The sequence below is a fragment of the Nannospalax galili genome, unplaced genomic scaffold (assembly GCF_000622305.1).
Source record: "Nannospalax galili isolate Female #2095 unplaced genomic scaffold, S.galili_v1.0 scaffold678, whole genome shotgun sequence".
Lineage (NCBI taxonomy): Eukaryota > Metazoa > Chordata > Mammalia > Rodentia > Spalacidae > Nannospalax > Nannospalax galili.
Genome location: NW_008341807.1, coordinates 2,290,427 through 2,298,191, shown reverse-complemented (window position 1 = coordinate 2,298,191; position 7,765 = coordinate 2,290,427). Strand labels below are relative to the sequence as shown.

Sequence of the window (7,765 nt, the reverse complement as noted above, 5' to 3'; positions counted from 1 at the left end):
GATGTTTCATAGCCATCTTTACTTCTTCTTTTGAAAACGTTCTGTTCAGCTCCTTAGCCCATCTTTCAATTGGGTTGCTTCTGCAAGACACACAGTAATTAAAAATGCCAGAATGGTGGAACTAACCTTCTTGGATGTTTAACAGACATACCTTGAGATCTATACTAATTGGGTCAGAGGGATTCAAAGGACACTTTTTGCTCCTTGCCCTCCTGGGTCGATTAGTTCCCAGGGACTATGAGCATCGTGCAAAATGTCCTGTAATGGTGGTGGGTCATCTGGCCTCTTGATCAAGGAAGCTGAGGAGACCCCACCAGATGGACTTGAGCCAGTGTCCAGTCTATAAAGAGGAGGGTCAACATGGAGGAATCATTTCCTCCATGCTTCCAAGAGGAGCCAACAATGGTCGAGCAGGACCTTTGACTTATCCTCACATGGATGGAGCTGGTAAAAGAAAGGAGCCAGGGGCTCCTCCCAACCTCATGGGACCCCTGAGGAACAAATCCTCTAACGACCTCAAGAGTAAAAACAAATCAGTTTATCTGGTCCAATTGTATGTCCTTAAACACCCAAAAGGGAAGTATAACCAAAGATTAAAGGGGCCAACATAATGTCTTAAGAGCATACATGTATATAACTAAAAGTTACTCGACAAACAACAAAGCCAGACAGGCGATACCTTCAGTCGAGTTGTTGGCTAGGATAGATAAAGGCTCTTCCAGACAGTAACCCAACATACTACAGGATTTTGTTTCTTAATCCCCTTATTTAGCCTGTGTGGTTGCTGTCACTTTGATTGCTGTTTGTGTTCTCTAATTTTGTGTTTCCTCGATTATACCTTTATTTATTTTCTTTCATTGCCCCTGAGGTATAGTTGTTTCTCTCTCTGCTCTCTGTATTGCTTTAAGTACTCTTTGCAGTGCTGGTATTTTGGACATATATTCTTTCAGGCTGTTTGTGTCATGGAGGATTTTTCTTCCCCCCTCAATTATAATAGACATTTTTTTTTTTTTTTTGCTGGGTACACTATGCTGGGCTGGCATCTGTTGTCATGTAGAGCTGGAAATACCTTGGTCCAGGCTCTTATGGCTTTCATAGTTTGCACTGGTAAGTCAGCTGTAATTCTGATGGGCTTTCCTTTCTATGTGACTTGTTTTTCTTTTGCTGCTTTCAGTATTCTCTCTTTGTTCTGTTTTTTTAGTGTTTTTACTATGATATGTCATGGGGAGTTTCTTATCTGATCCTGTCTATTTGGTGTTCTATGTGCTTCCTGTATTTGTATGGGGATGTCTTTCCTTTTTTCATGAAATTCTCTTCTATAATCTTGTTTAAGATCTGATCTATACCATTAATCTGAAATTCTTCTCCTTCCTCTATTCCTATGATCTGTAGATTTGGTCTTTTCATGGTGTCCCACATCTCTAGGCTATTCCATTCCTGTGTGTTTTTAAATTTTCCATAATCCTCGCATGAGTGGTCCAATTCCTCCACTTTACCCGCCAGTGTTAATATTCTGTTTTCCATTTCATTCATTCTAGTGGTAAAGCTTTCTCCTGTTGTTTCAAGTTGGCTTATTGAGCTTTGCACTTTCTTCTTCATTTCTGCCTGAGTTTTCTTCAATGTTTCTATCTTTTAGGAATTCATTCAGAAGTTTATCTCTATCTTCTTTTAGCTCTTTGATTTGTTTGTTCATGTGTTCTTTAAGTTTGTTGAATTCCTTGATCATGTTTATGATTGTTCTGTTAAGTTCAGTGTCCTGGGTTATCTGTAGGGGCTTCTTCTTTAGAACTCTTCTACAAGATTAGTGGAGTTTGCTGGGGACACAGTGTTTTGGCTTTCCATTTTATTATTCTTTCATTGTGATTTTGACATGTGAATTTATTTTGTTGTTTATGATTCTGATATGAGAATAAGTTGAAGTATGCTTTTGTTTGTATTATCGGGGTGCTAGATACTTTCTTTAGTGGTTACGTAAAGCTGGTTGGTACAGGGTTCAAGTTGTCTAAGTTGTAATTTGGAGGGAACTGATGGCTTCAGATCAGCTATTCAGGAGTACCCACAGAAGCCCAATTCAGGTTCCAGTAAGGTATACTCAGGCTCCCTTCACCACATGGAGGCAGGATCCAGGGGCTTTCAGGCAGTCCCTGAGTTCTCAGCCCCTATGCCAGAGGGAGGCCAGAGGGAGGCCAGAGGGAGGCCAGAACTCAGCACTCTCTGATGATCTGCTGAGATCAGAGCCACTAAAGCAATTGAGGTTGAAACCCACCCTCTCAGGCTGGCTTCTAAGATCTCAGCCTTAGCCAACCAAAGCCAGAGCTGCTCTGGGGCCTTGAGGAGGGGCCTCAAGAAATCCACAGAGGGGGGTGGGTGGGATGGATATGGCACAATTAGGGGAAGCTCACCACCATGTTGAGGCCAGATTCTGGAGTTCTCAGGCAGTCTTTTGTTCTCAGGCCCTATGCCAGAGTGAGGCCAAAGGGAGGCCAGAACTCAGCACTCTTTGGTGGTCTGTTTGCTTGTTTTTGTGACTTAGAAAGCTGGTCACATTAACAGAAAGTGCCTGTGAAGGGCATCTAACTGTGAACTGCCAAAAGAATTAGGATTTCCTGGAATTCTCTCACATAAGAAGCACTGTCCTTAATTGGTCTTGGTCAATAGCAAACCCAGGGGTTCATATTCTGTCAGTAGTGGCTGGGAATTAATTTATTCTGCACTTGAGCTCCTTGAGTTCAGAGATAAACCACTGAGTATAACTTGGCAGTACATGAACTAAACAGAAGGAAGCTTATTCCAGGGTGGTGGAAAGACAGAAACAGGCAAATGTGCAGGACGTCTGTGATCCACCACAGTACCTGGTAGATTGTTTATGCCCCAAATTTTCAAGGCCTTTGTGTTGCATCTAGTAAAGTCCTTTTACCACAATATAGAGAAAAATAGGAGCATCTATTTCATGAAGAAAGAACAGAATGCAGAAGATCTCTGCAGAGTTAATAAATGTGGGAGGATAACAGAAAACTAGTGAAGCTGGATGAGAAAGGAAAAAAGATGCTAGACAAGATGCAGTCATTCCTCATATATTACCTTCACAGAACTTTTGAAGCAAGTAGTTGGTTTGGTTCACAGTTTCAGAGAGATTTCAGCTCATCTGGGTAGAGAGGCGTGACTGGTTAGGACCATGACAGAGTCAAACACATGGCAGCCATACCATGGCAGAGAACAGGATCAGGTGCTAGGTCTGGCTATACCATACAAAGACATGCCTCAGTGATCTGCTCCCATCATGCAAGCTCTTAAAACAGTGCTACCATCTGGATGCCAGGTGTTCAAGCCCATGAAACTATGAGGAGTATTTCAGATGCAAAGGAAATCACGTACAGCAGACCAAGAATTAATTTGACCTGGATTTGGTCAGAAACTACTGAAGTATAATCATTAAGGAATGTCCAAGGAAACCAAGCCAATATAAAGAGAAACTGGGAATAATGAAGGTGTCCAAGAATCTGTTAGTATAACTTAGGGGAGGCTTCCAGGTACTTCTTTTATGTAACAGACAATGTTGGAGAAAGATGGACCAATTTGAGACACTTTCAGCACAAACAATGAGTAGAGGTAGGCTTGTGCTATAACTGTTAACTTGAGTGAGGTTAATGATGGCAATAAGAGCATCAATCACTCTTTCCACACTTGGAGTGAAGTTCCATTAAGACACACAGATCTCTGAAAGAGAACCAGATTGTAACCAGTTTGAAGTGGGGACTTAGGGAGTAATAATGTGTCTCATTTTAGATACATCAAGTTTGCATTGCTTTTTAAATAACCAAGGGTACCACAGCTACATTATTGAACATATGGTCTCAGCATAAATGGGAGGTCTGGGATGAAAGTTATGAGCACAAGCAGCGTCTGTGCATGGTTAGTAATTGATTTCAATTATGTAAAAGGACCTCAGGTAGAGAATGGAAAGAGGAGATGAAGGTTCCTTGGATTAGGGATAGAAACATGCAAATATTTAATAGTTGAGGGGCATAAATGAAGGTTTACAAAGGAATTTCTATATGAATGTTCAAAAACATAGGAGAAAAATCTGGGAGCAGGTTAAATTAAGAAGCCCAAATGAAGGGATGTTTTTAAGGAAGAATTCACAATGTCAGCAGCTACTACCACTAAACACTCCACAAAATGAGCAATTGATTACCCATTAGGTGCTGGAGATACGACTCAGAAGTCCAAAGGCCTTCAAAGCCTTAAGAAAACACAACGTTTAGCTTCTGACCTAAGGACTACAAGTATAAACCTCGCATCTTCTGAACGCAAAGTTCAGAGCACTCACTGGCTACTCTTGCAGATGACTAAGGTTCAGTTTCCAGCATCAAAATGGCAGGTAAAAATCCTCTGTAACTCCAGTTCCGGGGACCTGATGCCCTCTCCTGGACTCTACAAGCACTGCATTCATATAATGCACTTACATACATGAAGGCAATACACTCATATATATGGAGTATGAATTAAATATATTAAGTGGTATTCTCAGGCAGAAGAAGGTTAAAGAAGGATGAACTTAGGTATGTATTCCCAATGTTTAATAACCTGCATTTCAATTGCACAAAACACAGGTGAAGATATTTCCATGTTAAATATTTTTCTAGCAGATTTTAGAGTCCATTGGTTTACTAAATGCATTTCATTCTGTTGACCATTTACTTTGATTTCAACTTTTTTGCCATTATGAACAATCCTATAATGAGCACCTCATAGCTATGTCTTTATGAGTATAATGGTGTTTGTGGGCTACATGTCTAGATGTGTAATTGCAAAGGTTAAAAGTTCTCCTATTTTTCAAGTATAGGATTATCACTGGAGGTTTATTTCTAAGCTAGTCAGTGGCTTATATTGCAATAATATCTCTCAATATCTTTTCTCAGGAATAAAAATTAAGCTTAAGTGATTTTTTTCCTTCTTGATGATCCATATTTAGCTTGATCCATATGTGCCTCTCGAATTGGGCAACAGTATAAATTTTTATGTTCAAAAAACAATTATTACCATTTAGATATCATAAACTATATGCCAAGATACATTTTAGATAGATAAATTGATGATACAATGTAAATAAATATTCATTTAATTCTGCTAAGTATCTTTTCCTGCCACCATCACCACTGATGATAAACAGACACTTAGACTCTGCTTGCCCAATAGTTTAGGTGAATATTCATGCTTAATTCCCAAAAGAAACTCCAGAAAACAAAGGCCCTAGTCATAGTGACATCCTGTAGGGACAGGCAATGAGATTAAGACCCTATGATCAATGTCCAGAGAGTCCCAGTAACTTCTAAAAACCAGAAGAAAGTTCACAAAACTTTATACTTCATTTCTAATCATCAATAAACTACTGAAAATAGAAGTTGTACTTTCCTCTAAGAAGGAGAACAGGTGTTGAGAGTAGGAGAATTGCAAGGTGAGGAAGTGGGAAAGAAGGGGGAGAGTGAAGTGAAAGGAACAGGTTTGTTTCTTGAGTTAACTGTAACAGAAAATTGAAATGGAGTAAAGGATAAAATAGTCATCATTTTCCAACAAGGAGAGCTCATTCAGAGCATGAAATTTCCTTCTGAAGATGTTTTTCTTTTCCTTGATGGAGACACAGTAAAGAATGGAGCAGGTAGCCCTTGATTGTCTGTCTTCAGCCACACTTTCTCCACATTGTTAGCTAAGGTAATTATCAAGAAGGACATTAGGAGAATTAAGCAAAAAGGATATTGGAATAGAATAAGACAAGTTTAAAAAGCTTGTGACCCACCACTTAAAAGTAGAAGATATTTTTAATATATCCCATGAGAAATGGAAATTGAGAAAAAAAATCTTTAAATTCCACTGTAATAAGTTATATTTTAAAGCCTTTATAATAATTGTAGCAAAAAGATTCTGATGTTAGTTGCTGTGAGATGTATCTTGCTAATTAATGGTAAAGAACTCCACTCTGTGTATGCATCTCATTTTAGTATAATCAAAATTGTCTCAGACACATGTTCATATCCTGTCAGCTTTCAAAGATAGGAATGGACTTAATGAGCATTCTGAAATCTGTAAATAATACATTCCCTTTATTTTACAATTATCCTAGGACACAGCGTGTGTCTTGTATGTCTGTATGGCTCACTTTTGATCCAGTGACCTTTCAGGAGTTACTGTCCTTCACTGGGATTTCTAGAGACCATAATAGATATTGCAGTGAATATAGGCACCACTAATTGGGACTTTTTTCCTACAATATAAAATGTTTTGATTAAGTATTGTCTAAGTTCAATTCCAATTTGAGAATGATGGACTTCTTGATGTCTTTCCTTGCATTTTTAAATATACTGCTTTTCAGATATTTGCAATGAAAAAATTTTTGGTATGGGCTAGAAAGATTGCTCACTGGTTAAAGTGCTTGCCACAGTAGACTGAGTACCAGAGTTCAGATCTCCAGGAGCCATGTAACAGCCATAGAAGCATGAGTCTATACGTAAACACTGGAGAGAGAGGCTTGTGAGTCCTGAGCTTATTGGCAAACCAGCCGAATCAAAACTGTGAACTCTAATTTCAGTGAGACACCCTGTCTCAAAAATAACACTGAAATAATCAAGGAAGACAGTGGAAGCTGACCTCTAGCCTCCACAGTCATACACACTGCCGAGTACACCTTCATATACATGCACATATATGCATACACCCACACACTCACAGAGTGTGGTATATAGTTCCTCACCAGAAAGGTAAGCTCAGGCATGACCCACTGACATGCAATGAAATAACATTCAACATGTAACTCAGGCTATCAACTATAGAATTTGGAAGGTATTTTTTTGAATTTCATTTGTATGTATGTATGTGCACATTTCACACAATAATACTATCCTTCTAATGAAGTGTGTGCTTACTGTACTTTTCCCAGAGCTCAAACAATAGCCTGGTCACTATCCATAATATGTGTATTTGTATCGAATCTATTATATATTTATTTGACCATTATTTTGCATTTCCATCTATGGACAAGTTCATTGATGTTTAAATGGCCATTCTTGGTCTCAAGTAAAAATAAATTGCTTCTCTTTCATCTGTACATTTATCTTGTGGGCATTTGCTAGCTGAGAAAGACTTCCTTATATAGCGAATGGGCTTGATTTGCTTCCAAATAAAATTCTGTGACATTGAATTTGGTTTCATAATTTCAAAGACAGCAAAAATAAAATGAATCTTATATTCCTACTTTTCGAAAACTAAATTTGTTAATCTGCTGCATAACAGAGTTAAATCAAAAGATTCAAAGTTGAAATGAAATTGTAGTTTTAGAATTGTATGAAGAAAAGGTTAGTACTCCACTTGACAAGGATGGAAGAGGCCCTTGGGCCTAACACCCATACGGTTAAGATATTGCCACCTACTTTGGGGCATCTGACCAATGTACTATTTAACAAGCTTGCTGAAAGATCCATTTATAATATAAATGTGACTGCATGTGTATAGCTGAAGGGTATATAATAAAAATCTCAGTGCCAGGTATGAGAAACCTCTCTTTGAGTTGTTGGTCAAGGTAGTTTAAGAGATTCCCAACCGATGTAGTTTATTGTTACAGCCCTTGATTGCCTTACAGAACTTGAAAGTAAGACCCTATTGCTGAGAAAAGGTATACTTCAGACACTGGACTTGGAATAATTGAGCTGCAACTGACCTGGAAGCTTCTTCCCTGAAGACTAGGTCTTATGGTAGCAGAGACTCTGTATAA

At 38.7% G+C, this 7,765-nt stretch overlaps 1 pseudogene; it reads left to right on the top strand.

Annotated features, from left to right (window-relative positions):
• The first annotated feature begins 7,331 nt into the window (after positions 1–7,331).
• On the top strand, positions 7,332–7,450 carry LOC115071082 (annotated as a pseudogene).
• Positions 7,451–7,765: the final 315 nt, after the last annotated feature.